Below are 12,255 nucleotides of genomic sequence, written 5' to 3' on the forward strand. Positions count from 1 at the left end.
TCGCCGGGCAGAGGATCGCGTCGCGGTCGGGCGCGGCGGTGACGAAGAACTCGTCGCCCAGTGCCTTCGCCCCGGCGTAGAGCGTGCCCAGGGAGCCCAGCGCGGCGTGCGCTTCGTCGGCGTGAACGTCACCGGCGCCATCTCCAGCGCCAGCGGCGTGCTTGGCGATGACGCGCGCGGCGAGGCCGGCGGGCACGCGGGCGCGGGGTCTCCGGCGAGCTCCGGCGGTGATTTGTTTTCACAGGGATTAGATCGCGTGAGGTAGGAGATGAAGTTGTACAAGGAGATTAAGATGCGGCAGGGGGGTTTCTGTCAAACACGTTCAAGTGGCTAAGGGGGATCCCACCTCTCATATTATCCGTTCATTTTAGATCTAATGGTTAAGAGGGAAAGTTTTCAGATTCTCACTGAACAAGCGTTTTCACCCGATACGTTGCCAAATAACTATGTTAATTTTGTAAACTTTATTTTGGGCCTTATGAATATCCTCTACAATAATTTTGGGTTCTAAATAATTCCAAAATGTTTTGAAACTACAAATAAAATCCAAAGCTTCAAATTCTAGTAAATTAGAGGAAGTCAAGCAACACAGGTAAATTTTTAATCCACCTTATTCAAATAGTTGAAGATATTTTGGTGATACCATATATTAATCAACCTGTGATAATTTTTTCATTAAATACTTACGTTTCACGTACTACATAAATTCCTCAAACCATTAAGCTGCTAACTTAACATAATTTGTGCTTGTGGTGCCACAAAAATGTTTCATAGAAACATCTGAGTTTTCCCGCGGCGCGTGAAATCGTCTAGTTCAGAAGCGCGTTTACCAATTTCAAAGGACACGTATCAAGCAAGTTCAAATAAATGATAGCACATGCCCTTGTTGTACATCATTGGAGACTTCCATTATTTATGAAGACCTTCTGAGTTAAAATCTGACGAAATTTATCTTATATAAATGTTATGAGCAACCAAATAATGCGCAGATAAATCATCTCTATAAATACGACCACCGATGGATTGTGTTATCTATGGTTGATGACTAGGACACAGCCCATGGACTCTCAACAGCTTTCTCTCCTATACCAGCCCTTAGCAAAATTATTGCAAGAAAAAAAGGGTGCTTGTTTGAGAATATGAGACATCGGGATTTGAGTGCTTAGTATTAACTGAAAACAAGGTACCGCTACTTGGGCGTACAGGCGGACGTGTCTAAATTGTCAGTGTATAATTTCCCAAGCAAGACACAGTTCTGCAACAACCTTGGCCACAACCACGCCTTGCCCATCTGGGCGAGCAAAACGTGGTTCTTCAACCTGCAGAGAGAACCACTTCCTGTCCATGCAAGCGAGCAAACAAAAGTTCTCCAACACCCTCGACTTGAAGTACCTGCACGGATAGAGGCCCACGTTGAAGACACATCCACAACCTACTGTGCTGAACTATTATCTTGAGCAAGGGTGCTGAAGGAGATCAAGTGCTTCTTGGTTTCAGGTAGTTGCCACGGCGGTGGTTGAGCTGATGGCTACAATGCACAATGAAGCTCAGTAATGCTCTGATCCAGGACAGTGTTTTGTCTCTTCATTGATGTCATTTCCAGGCTTCCAGTGAAAGCGATGGTAACCAAATTTTCTAGGAGCGATGACCTCCAAGTTCCAACCTACTATATGAACCTTTTTCCAGCTGACTAAAACATGCAAACTCGATGCAATTTGTCTCTACCGTAGATATGAATTCTCCTTTATTACCGAGGAGCCCAAACAGATTAATTTTAATTTAATTAACAGAGATAAATCAGGATGGATGAGAGCACAGTATTCACAAAACATGAGCCGTCCACTACAATTTCCTTTATTACCGAGGAGCCCAAACAGATTAATTTTAATTTAATTAACAGAGATAAATCAGGATGGATGAGAGCACAGTGTCCACAAAACATGAGCCGGCCACTACAATTTGGTCACAAGTTTATTAAAGAAAGGCTGCAGGTTAGCCTTTGCGGTGCCTTGTAATGCAACAACAGCCCTAAATATCTCTAGGGGTATTTTTTTAACTAGAGTGCAACCTGTAAAAAATGCAATATTATCTTTGTCAGACCTACATGACAATTTGATTTGAGTTTTGTTGATTTTGTACACTAGTGTCTAATTCACACAATTGTTTCTTTGTGATGGGATCGTTGCATGGTAGTATTTCGTTTGTATTGCGAGTACCCAAGATGCACTATGCCATGCATGATGAAAATGTTTCCTAGCACAGAAGCTTCATTTACACGAGCAGAGAAAATAGAAGTGATCCCGAATAAGAACCACATCCTCCCTCGCATGTGCAATGAATAATAAGTGGCCATTATTAGAACATTATTATAGCGTCAAAAGATAAAACGAATTGTGGAACGGCCTACATATCAACTTTATGGAATCTTATCGTCTTGTGCTTGGTTATTGTTGTACCGAGCTGGGCCGGGTGTAGCCTCTGGATGGGGGTGTAGCGTTGTAGGAGACGAGCTATAAGTAGCTCTTTACTGAGAGTGTGCGCTTCAGCCATTGGGACAATGCGCATGTATCCTTTTGGTACATATATCTATCGCGTTTGGAACTGCGATTTCGTTCGCCCATTAGCTGCACATGGGGGACGCACGGATACTGCGCCACCTCTCTCAACGTCATCACTATCGACCACTTCTCCTCGTCCATCGCTTCTCCCATGCTAGGCACTCCAATGGCGACGAGGTCACGTCCTGCGCCTTCGCCACCGGCCTGCAATGGAAAGTGTTGATCGTGGGGGTGCTAGGGTTCCTTGCCTGATCTGAGACATGCCGCGGCACCAGGTCCAGATGCAGCACAATGACGAGGGATTAAAGGAGAACTCTCAGACGGATCCTGTGGCGCCGCTGCTCGTGCATACATTCGTTTAGCAAGGTAAACATACACATTTCAGGCAGTTGGCCAAAAGGATGGCAGAGTTGATGATTGAACAAGCTATTATGCAAATGCCGCTTGATATTTTTTGGTTACTTGACGACCATGACGATTGTAAACATGCAATGTCGGCATGACCAATCTGAATGCGCTCTGTGCCGCAGAGAGTCAGGATGCCGTTCTAGCACGGTATTTTTTTCTTCTTCAATTGGTATATCTCTTTCTAAAGTTGATGACCCCCGACCTACTACATCAATCTGAATCCAACTGACCAAACATGAAACCACCATGCAATTTGTCTCCATGGTAGATTTATATAGCAAATTCTTACGAACATTATTGATCTCCTTAATTACCGAGGAGCCCAAATTTTTTACCATTAACGTATACTATAAATAATGACGGACGAGAGCACCACGTTGACAATACGTGAGCCAACTAGCTTTGGTGCCCAACTTCCCTTGCCATCACTGCAATTTGGTCACAATATTATCAATGCCAGTCTGTATGTCGTATGTCAGCAGGGGAGATCTTCTTGTAATGCAAAAAAAACATTGACATTTCTAGGCAAATTCTTGAACTAGAACAAGGAGCATGTCAAAAGTGCAATATTATTTTCGTCTGACAAGCACACAGAGGCAGTAGCAGCTTAATTAAGATTTGTAACACCATGATAAATACCTAAAACCCAAGCTTCATAAATTTGAGCTCCAAAAAACTAGGAGAGAAAATAGAAGTGGTCCTAGATAAGAACCACATGCTCCCTTAAAGGCATAACAAATAGCTGTAGGCATTATTTTGTACATGATTATTATGCGCCCAGAAAGATACTCCCTCCATCCCAAAATAAGTGTCTCAACAAAGTTAGTACAAAGCTGAACACTTATTTTGGGACGGAGGGAGTATAAGAACGTGTGGAACTGCCTACATGTGCACCTAGTCAAACCATGTCATAAAAGATAGATGTAGTGGCATGGAGAAGACCTGATACTGCCACACTGCCACCTACAATAGTTCCAAAATGAAAGAGAGGAACCGAAGAGAAACAAATCACGTTGACTGCCATGGTTCCGACCTTGCCTTTGCATGCGAGCCAAATAGAAACTCATAACACTGAGAGTGAGAGGCGTGGGGAAATGGTTGGGTGCAGCTCAGCATGATGAATCTTTTTCTCAGGCATTGTTGTTCTGAGTTAGGCTGAGTGTAACCTTTGGTTTGGGCTGCTCTGTTTCTTTCTTTCACTTCTTCTAAGCACTCTGTGTGACCTCATGGACCCTCGTGGGATGTAAAACGCTATGGCAATGTCCGCAACATTTTCTGCACTGAACATGGCACCATCATTGGTCATTTCTCCAATGTAGCAAGATGGTTAATTAGGTCTCCGTTGTAAGCTATTATTTCGTCGTAGTTGAAGGTGAGGCGGGGTGTAACTAGTAGGAGTGGCAAAGGGCACGTGAGAGTGTTAAGAGGCTTTTTTACAGTACATCATCGTATGTTTTAAGGTGCAGTATTAAGTTGACCCAACCGGTAGGGTCGTTGTCTCAGAGTTTAGGTTGAGAGCAACTTGGAAAATCATCGTTGCATGACCTCGCATCCTCCTGTTGCACAGCCGCAGCTGATTGGAACTCTTCCCAACCATGTGGGGCCGCACTGTGCTGCCGTCAGGATTTTGGGTACTGGGCGGAAACTTTAGATATCACCCGGTATCAGGGTTTCTCGCTACCCCATGAGAAAGTTGGGTACCAAGCAAGACAATTAACTTCTTTTGAAAGCTTTCAATTTGCACAACAACAGTATGGTCTATTATAAGTACTAGATGACCCGTTGCGCCCATGGCGCAAAGGCCGGAAGCAATAACTGAGTTTTTTTTACTTCTGCAGATGCAATAGACACTTACACTATCCTTCCATTTCTGTACAGGATTCAGTTTCCATACCAGGAAGGGCTAGAAGATCTGGTTGATGTCGGATTGGCTGTGGAGGTGTTGCCATCTTCTTTGTTGTGCGTGCATCATATGTGATGGCGTACAATCAACGGTACTTAACTTATCATCTTAGACCAACCCAGTTCATAGAGGGGCTTGGTTTTATCATACTCTCTCCGTCCCAAAATAAGTGTCTCAACTTTGTACTAGCTCCAGTACAAATTTGTACTAAGCTCAAGACACTTATTTTGGCACGGAGGGAGTATTATACTTTTGGATCATGCTTACTTTATTCAGTTCTTGGACTGGTTAGTGCTCTCTTAGCGATTATATTTCTGGCTTGGGTGCATAACTTGTTCTGCTATGCTGTGATCCATCTATTCTATCTCGGTGGTAAGATCTGGATGTTTGGAAATGTTCTGCAAACTTACACAGAGAACCGAAAATGAGCTGCAGTTCTGAACTATTTGCCATGTCTGACCTGATTACTAAATAATGGGGCGTCCACCATCCAGTTCCTTTCATCTTTGAATTTTTAGTTAGCATTGCTTAAGTAATCATTCCAAATTTCTTCTAGTTGTTTAAATGCACATCTTCCTTGTACTTTGATGGATCTTACATTACACTAGTAGAAAAGGGGGCAAAGGTCCAGGCTGGGTCAGCCCATTAGTCCCGGTTCAGTCCAGAACCGGGACCCATGATGGCATTGGACCCGGTTCGTGAGCCCCGGGGGCCGGCCGGGCCACGTGGGCCATTGGTCCCAGTTCGTCTGGACCTTTTGGTCCCGGTTGGTGGGACGAACCGGGACCAATGGGCCTCGCTCCTGGCCCACCACCATTGGTCCCAGTTGGTGGCATGAACCGGGACCAAAGGCTGCCCTTTAGTCCCGGTTCATGCCACCAACCGGGACCAATGAGGTGCCTATATATACCCCCTCACGTAAGAGCAGAGCACACTGCTCTGTTTTTTCTGGACGCCGAGGGGGAGAGGGCTTGGTGGTGCTCTAGCTCACCTCCTATGCACACAAGGTGTTCGATGGAATGCCCGAGCCACACTACATAAGCTTTCTCCTTTCCAAGCTCGACCTCCAAGCTCCATTTTCCTCAATATTTGTCTAGGTTTAGTGGTCCGTCACGCCCCGTCCCCGTCTTCACCGTCGTCGATCACCCGCGCCGATCTCATCGCCGGCACCACCGTGGTGAGCCTCTTGTTCTTATCTTCTTTCTGAAAGGAAAAATATTCTTACTTGTATGTTTACATAGATACTTGTATTATTTTCTTACTTTTATTATTGCATCTTATATAGTGCGATGGTTTTGGTATCCGCCCCCGTCGGCCCTCGTCCTGTCTATGATTCGGATGTGATATATATTATCTTTTCATAACTATTGGTTCATTTATTGTTTATGAAAATTATGCCGACCAACGTGACATAGATTTTATTTATCTAGGAGGTTGTTGAACCGGAAATTTCAACCGACCCTATTGTCGAGAGGTTAAATTTAGTTGAAGAAGAAAACAATTTCTTGAAGGAAAAAAAAAAGAAAATTTGAGAAGGAGAAGATGATATTGGAGTTGCATGTTGCGGATGTCATCGATGATCACAAGATCAAGATGGATGCAATGCGCTTGAAGATTAGAAAGATTAGAAAATATGCCATTCATACCGAGGCTTGGTATCATTATGCCATTGGATCAGTTGTTACCTTGGTTGCGATTATGATCGCATTTGTTTTTGCATTGAAATGTTTTACATAGTTTCAATGTATGGTTTAATTAATTTAGATGCTCTGAAGAGCTTTATGTTGTTCTGTAATGATTTTCGCTTGAAGATGATAACTATGTATGTACTTTGGTTTTAATGTGATAATGAACTTCTATTAATTTGGTCACTTAATTATCTATTCATGATGTTCTGTAATGATTTTTGACACACTTAATTATATATAATGTACACAGATGAACCGGCAATGGATATACGGTAACAGACACACCTCCGACTATATTAAGGGCGTGCATGATTTTCTCGAAGTGGCTGAGGTAAACAAGCAGAATGGTTTTATGTGTTGTCTATGCCCTATATGTGGGAATACGAAGTCTTACTCTGACCGGAAAATCCTTCACACCCACCTGCTTTACAAGGGTTTCATGCCACACTATAATGTTTGGACGAGGCACGGAGAAATAGGGGTTATGATGGAAGACGGCGAAGAAGAAGAGTATGATGACAACTATGTGCCCCCTGAATACGGTGATGCTACTGAACATCAAGAGGAACCAGACGATGTGCATGATGATGCTGCAACGGGTGAAGCTGCTGAAGATCAAGAGGAACCAGACGATGTGCCCGATGATGATGATCTCCGCCGGGTCATTGTCGATGCAAGGACGCAATGCGAAAGTCAAAAGGAGAAGCTGAAGTTCGATCGCATGTTAGAGGATCACAAAAAAGGGTTGTACCCCAATTGCGAAGATGGCAACACAAAGCTCGGTACCGTACTGGAATTGCTGCAGGGGAAGGCAGAGAATGCTGTGCCAGACAAAGGATTTGAGAAGCTACTGAAAATATTGAAGAAGAAGCTTCCAAAGGATAACGAATTGCCCGACAGTACATACGCAGCAAAGAAGGTCGTATGCCCTCTAGGATTGGAGGTGCAGAAGATACATGCCTTCCCTAATGACTGCATTACCGCGGTGCATACAAGGATCTGAACGCATGCCCGGTATGCGGTGCATTACGGTATAAGATCAGACGAGATGACCCTCTGATGTTGACGGCGAGCCCCCGGGAAGAGGGTTCCTGCGAAGGTGATGTGGTATGCTCCTATAATACCAGGGTTGAAACGTCTGTTCAGAAACGGAGAGCATGCCAAGTTGATGCGATGGCACAGTGAGGACCGTAAGAAAGACGGGAAGTTGAGAGCACCCGCTGACGGGTCCCAGTGGAGAAAAATCGAGAGAAAGTACAGGTCTGAGTTTGCACGTGACCCAAGGAACCTATGGTTTGCTTTAAGCGCGGATGACATTAATCCTTCCAGGGAGCAGAGCAGCAATCACAGCACCTGGCACGTGACTCTATGTATGTATAACCTTCCTCCTTGGATGTGCATGAAGCGGAAGTTCATTATGATGCTAGTTCTCATCCAAGGCCCTAAGCAACCCTGCAACGACATTGATGTGTACCTAAGGCCATTAGTTGAAGAACTTTTACAGCTATGGAATGGAGACAGTGTACGTACGTGGGATGAGCACAAACAGGAGGAATTTGACCTAAAGGCGTTGCTATTCGTGACCATCAACGATTGGCCCGCTCTCAGTAACCTTTCAGGATAGACAAAGAAGGGATACCACGCATGCACGCACTGTTTACTTGACACCGAAAGTACATACCTGGGAAGCTGCAGGAAGAATGTGTACCTGGGCCATCATCGATTTCTTCCGACCAACCATCAATGTCGAAAGAAAGGCAAGCATTTCAAAGGCGAGGCAGATCACCGGAAGAAACCCGCCATGTGTACCGGTGATCACGTACTAACTATGGTCAATGATTTACACGTAATCTTTGGAAAGGGTCCCGGCGGACTAGCTATTTCGAGTGATGCTGGCGGACACGCACCCATGTGGAAGAAGAAATCTATATTTTGGGACCTACCCTACTAGAAAGACCTAGAGGTCCGCTCTACGATCGACGTGATGCACGTGACGAAGAACCTTTGCGTGAACCTGCTAGGCTTCTTGGGCGTGTGTGGGAAGACAAAAGATACACCTAAGGCAGGGGAGGACCTGCAACGTTTGCACGAAAAAGACGACATGCCTCCGAAGCAGTATGAAGGTACCTCCAGCTACGCTCTTACCAAAGAAGAGAAAGAAATATTCTTTGAATGCCTGGTTAGTATGAAGGTCCCGACTGGCTTCTCGTCGAATATAAACGGAATAATAAATATGGCTAAGAAAAAGTTTCAGAACCTAAAATCTCATGACTGCCACGTGATTATGATGCAACTACTTCCGATTGCATTGAGGGGGCTTCTACCGAAAAACGTCCCATTAGCCATTGTGAAGCTATGTGCATTCCTCAATGCAATCTCTCTGAAGGTGATCGATCCAGAAATTGTACCAAGGCTAAGGAGTGATATGGCGCAATGTCTTATCAGTTTCGAGCTGGTGTTCCCACCATCCTTCTTCAATATCATGACGCACGTCCTAGTTCATCTCGTCGACGAGATTGTCATTCTGGGGCCCATATTTCTACACAATATGTTCCCCTTTGAGAGGTTCATGGGAGTCCTAAAGAAATATGTCCGTAACCGCGCTAGGCCACAAGGAAGCATCTCCATGGGCCATCAAACAGAGGATGTCATCGGGTTTTGTGTTGACTTCATTCCTGGCCTTAAGAAGATAGGTCTCCCTAAATCGCGGTATGAGGGGAGACTGACTGGAAAAGGCATGCTTGGAAGGGACTCAATAATATGTAGGGACGGATATTCTTGGTCTCAAGCACACTGCACAGTTCTACAGAACTCTACCTTGGTGACCCCTTATGTCGATGAACAAAAGAACAGTCTGCACTCCAAACACCCGGAGCAGTGCGACGACTGGATTACAAGTGAACACATCAGGACTTTCAGCAGTTGGTTGGAAACACGTCTCATAGGTGACAACACTATTTTTGATGAGCTGTACTTGTTGTCCAGGGGACGATCTTCGACTGTTACGATCTGGAAAGGATACGAGATAAATGGGAATACATTTTACACGATTGACCAAGATCAAAAGAGCACCAACCAAAACAGCGGTGTCCGCTTTGATGCAGGCACCGAGAGGGGAATGGTCACATATTATGGTTACATAGTGGACATATGGGAACTTGACTACGGACATGATTTTAAGGTCCCTTTGTTTAAGTGCAAATGGGTCAATCTGTCAGGAGGCGGGGTACAGGTAGACCCACGGTACGGAATGACAACAGTGGATCTGAAAAATCTTGGGTACACTGACGAACCGTTCGTCCTAGCCAATGATGTGGCACAGGTTATCTATGTGAAGGACATGTCTACCAAACCGAGAAAAATAAAAGATAAGGAAGCGAATACATCATACGATGAGCCAAAGCGCCACATAGTTCTTTCAGGAAAAAGGGACATTGTGGGAGTGGAGGGTAAGACAGACATGTCTGAAGATTATGAAAAGTTTCATGAAATTTCTCCCTTAAAAGTCAAGGCTGACCCAAGCATACTGATAAACGATGAAGATTATCCATGGTTACGGTGCAATAAGCAAATGACACAAGCGAAGAAAAAGTGAAGACTTTCTCCCGCAACTATTATGATGATACCATGCCAACTTTGTAATAGACGAGTATGATACCATTGTCCGTTTTGTACATGCACATGCTATGTGGGTGAAATTATGATACCGTGCCAACTTTCAACTTTTTCAAAGTTCATTTGAAACGCTTTAATGTCTTATGGTTCGACCCTCGTAATACCATTAATCCCGGTTCGCTCCTTGTCAACTATGTTCTCACAAAGAACACTCAACAGGGCAGCCACTTGGGCCATTGGTCCCGGTTTGTGCCACAAACCGGGACTAAAGGGTTGATCCTCAATGCGGTCTGAGTTTAGTCCCACCTCGCCAACCGAAGGGCGCTCACACCGGTTTATAAGCCCCTCCCTCTCTTCCTTGTTGAGCTCCTCTCAAAGTGAAAATAGATGCCCTTATACAGGGAATTTGACCTAAATTCATACTGAATTTCTCTGAAATTCATAGAGATTTATTATGAATTTAGGTTGAATTCTCTCTATAGGCGCACCTATGCTCATTTTTTATAGTAAAGTTAATCACAAACTTGTGATTCACACAAATTTCAAAGAATTCAAATTTTAACTATTAAAATTTGAAAACTAATGGCACTAACAGAAAGTTTATAATTTTTCTAAAACTAATGGCACTAACCGAAAGTTTATAATTTTTCTGACCTAAAAGCAAAAAGAATTAAAATATAAAGCAAAAAAATAGAAAATAAACAATGCAAAAAACAAAAAAAATGAAAAAAAAATATTTTTATAGTAAAGTTAATCACAAACTTGTGATTCACACAAATTTCAAAGAGTTCAAATTTTAACTATTCAAATTTGAAAACTAATGGCACTAACAGAAAGTTCATATTTTTTCTAAAACTAATGGCACTAATAGAAAGTTTATAATTTTTCTGACCTAAAAGTAAAAAGAATTAAAAAATAAAGCAAAAAACAAAAGAAAATAAATAATGCAAAAAACAAAACAAAAAATGAAAAAAAAACTATTATTATAGTAAAGTTAATCACAAACTTGTGATTCACACAAATTTCAAAGAATTCAAATTTTAGCTATTCAAATTTGAAAGCTAATGGCACTAAAAGAAAGTTTATAATTTTTCTGACCTAAAAGCAAAAAGAATTAAAAAATAAAGCAAAAAACAAAAAAATTAATAATGCAAAAAACAAAACTAAAAAACTGGAAAAAAACTAAAAAACTGCCACCTGTTGGGCCACCACGGCCTGAATACGACTAGAAACCCAACCTGGGTCAGGATTCAGGCCCGCAGAAGGCCCAATAGGCCCAGAGCAGCATAGTGTGAGATTAGGCCCGAAAGCCTGCAGTTGAGAGGAGCTCAAGAGGGTGGGCGCAGCAGCGCTTATAAACCACTCTCGAGCCCTCTCAACTAGCAAGGTGGGACTAAACTTTGGCCGCGACGCGGGCAGCATAGGGGCCTTTGGTCCCGGTTGGTGACACCAACCGGGACAAAAGGGGGGCATTGATACCGGTTCATGGCACCAACCGCGACAAATGCCGCCCTTTAGTCCCGGTTGGTGCCATCAACCGGGACCCAAGGCCGCCGCTTCCCGCCCTTTGGGCTGCCGAACACTGGCATTTGGTCCCGGTTGGTGGCACAAACCGGGACTAAAGGGGGGCATTGGTCCCGGTTGGTGCCACGAACCGGGACCAATGCTTTGACTATATAAGAAACACTTGTGAAAAATTCTCAGTTTTCATCGCCAATTGCCCCCATCCCCCGACGACGCCGAGCTCATCGACGCTGTCAGGCTGATACACCTCGGCGGCGGCCCCCGACGACGCCGAGCTCATCGACGCCGTCAGGCTGATCCACCTCGCCGTCGCCGCCGCCGCCAAGGCCATCGCCTCCCCGAGCCCGCGCCGTCCAAGTCGCAGGCCTCGCCGAGCCCGCGCCGTCCTCGTCGCCGGCCTCCCCGAGCACGCGCCGTCCTCGTCGCCGGCCTCCCCGAGCCCGTCGTCCTCGTCCCCGTCGTCGCCTGCCTCCCCGAGCCCACCCTCCTCGCCCCTGTCACCGCGTGCCACCCGAGACCGCCGTCCCCGTGACCGCGTGCCGCCCCGAGCCCCTGCCCC

This window comes from Triticum dicoccoides, chromosome 4A (genome assembly GCF_002162155.2).
Source record: "Triticum dicoccoides isolate Atlit2015 ecotype Zavitan chromosome 4A, WEW_v2.0, whole genome shotgun sequence".
NCBI lineage: Eukaryota > Viridiplantae > Streptophyta > Magnoliopsida > Poales > Poaceae > Triticum > Triticum dicoccoides.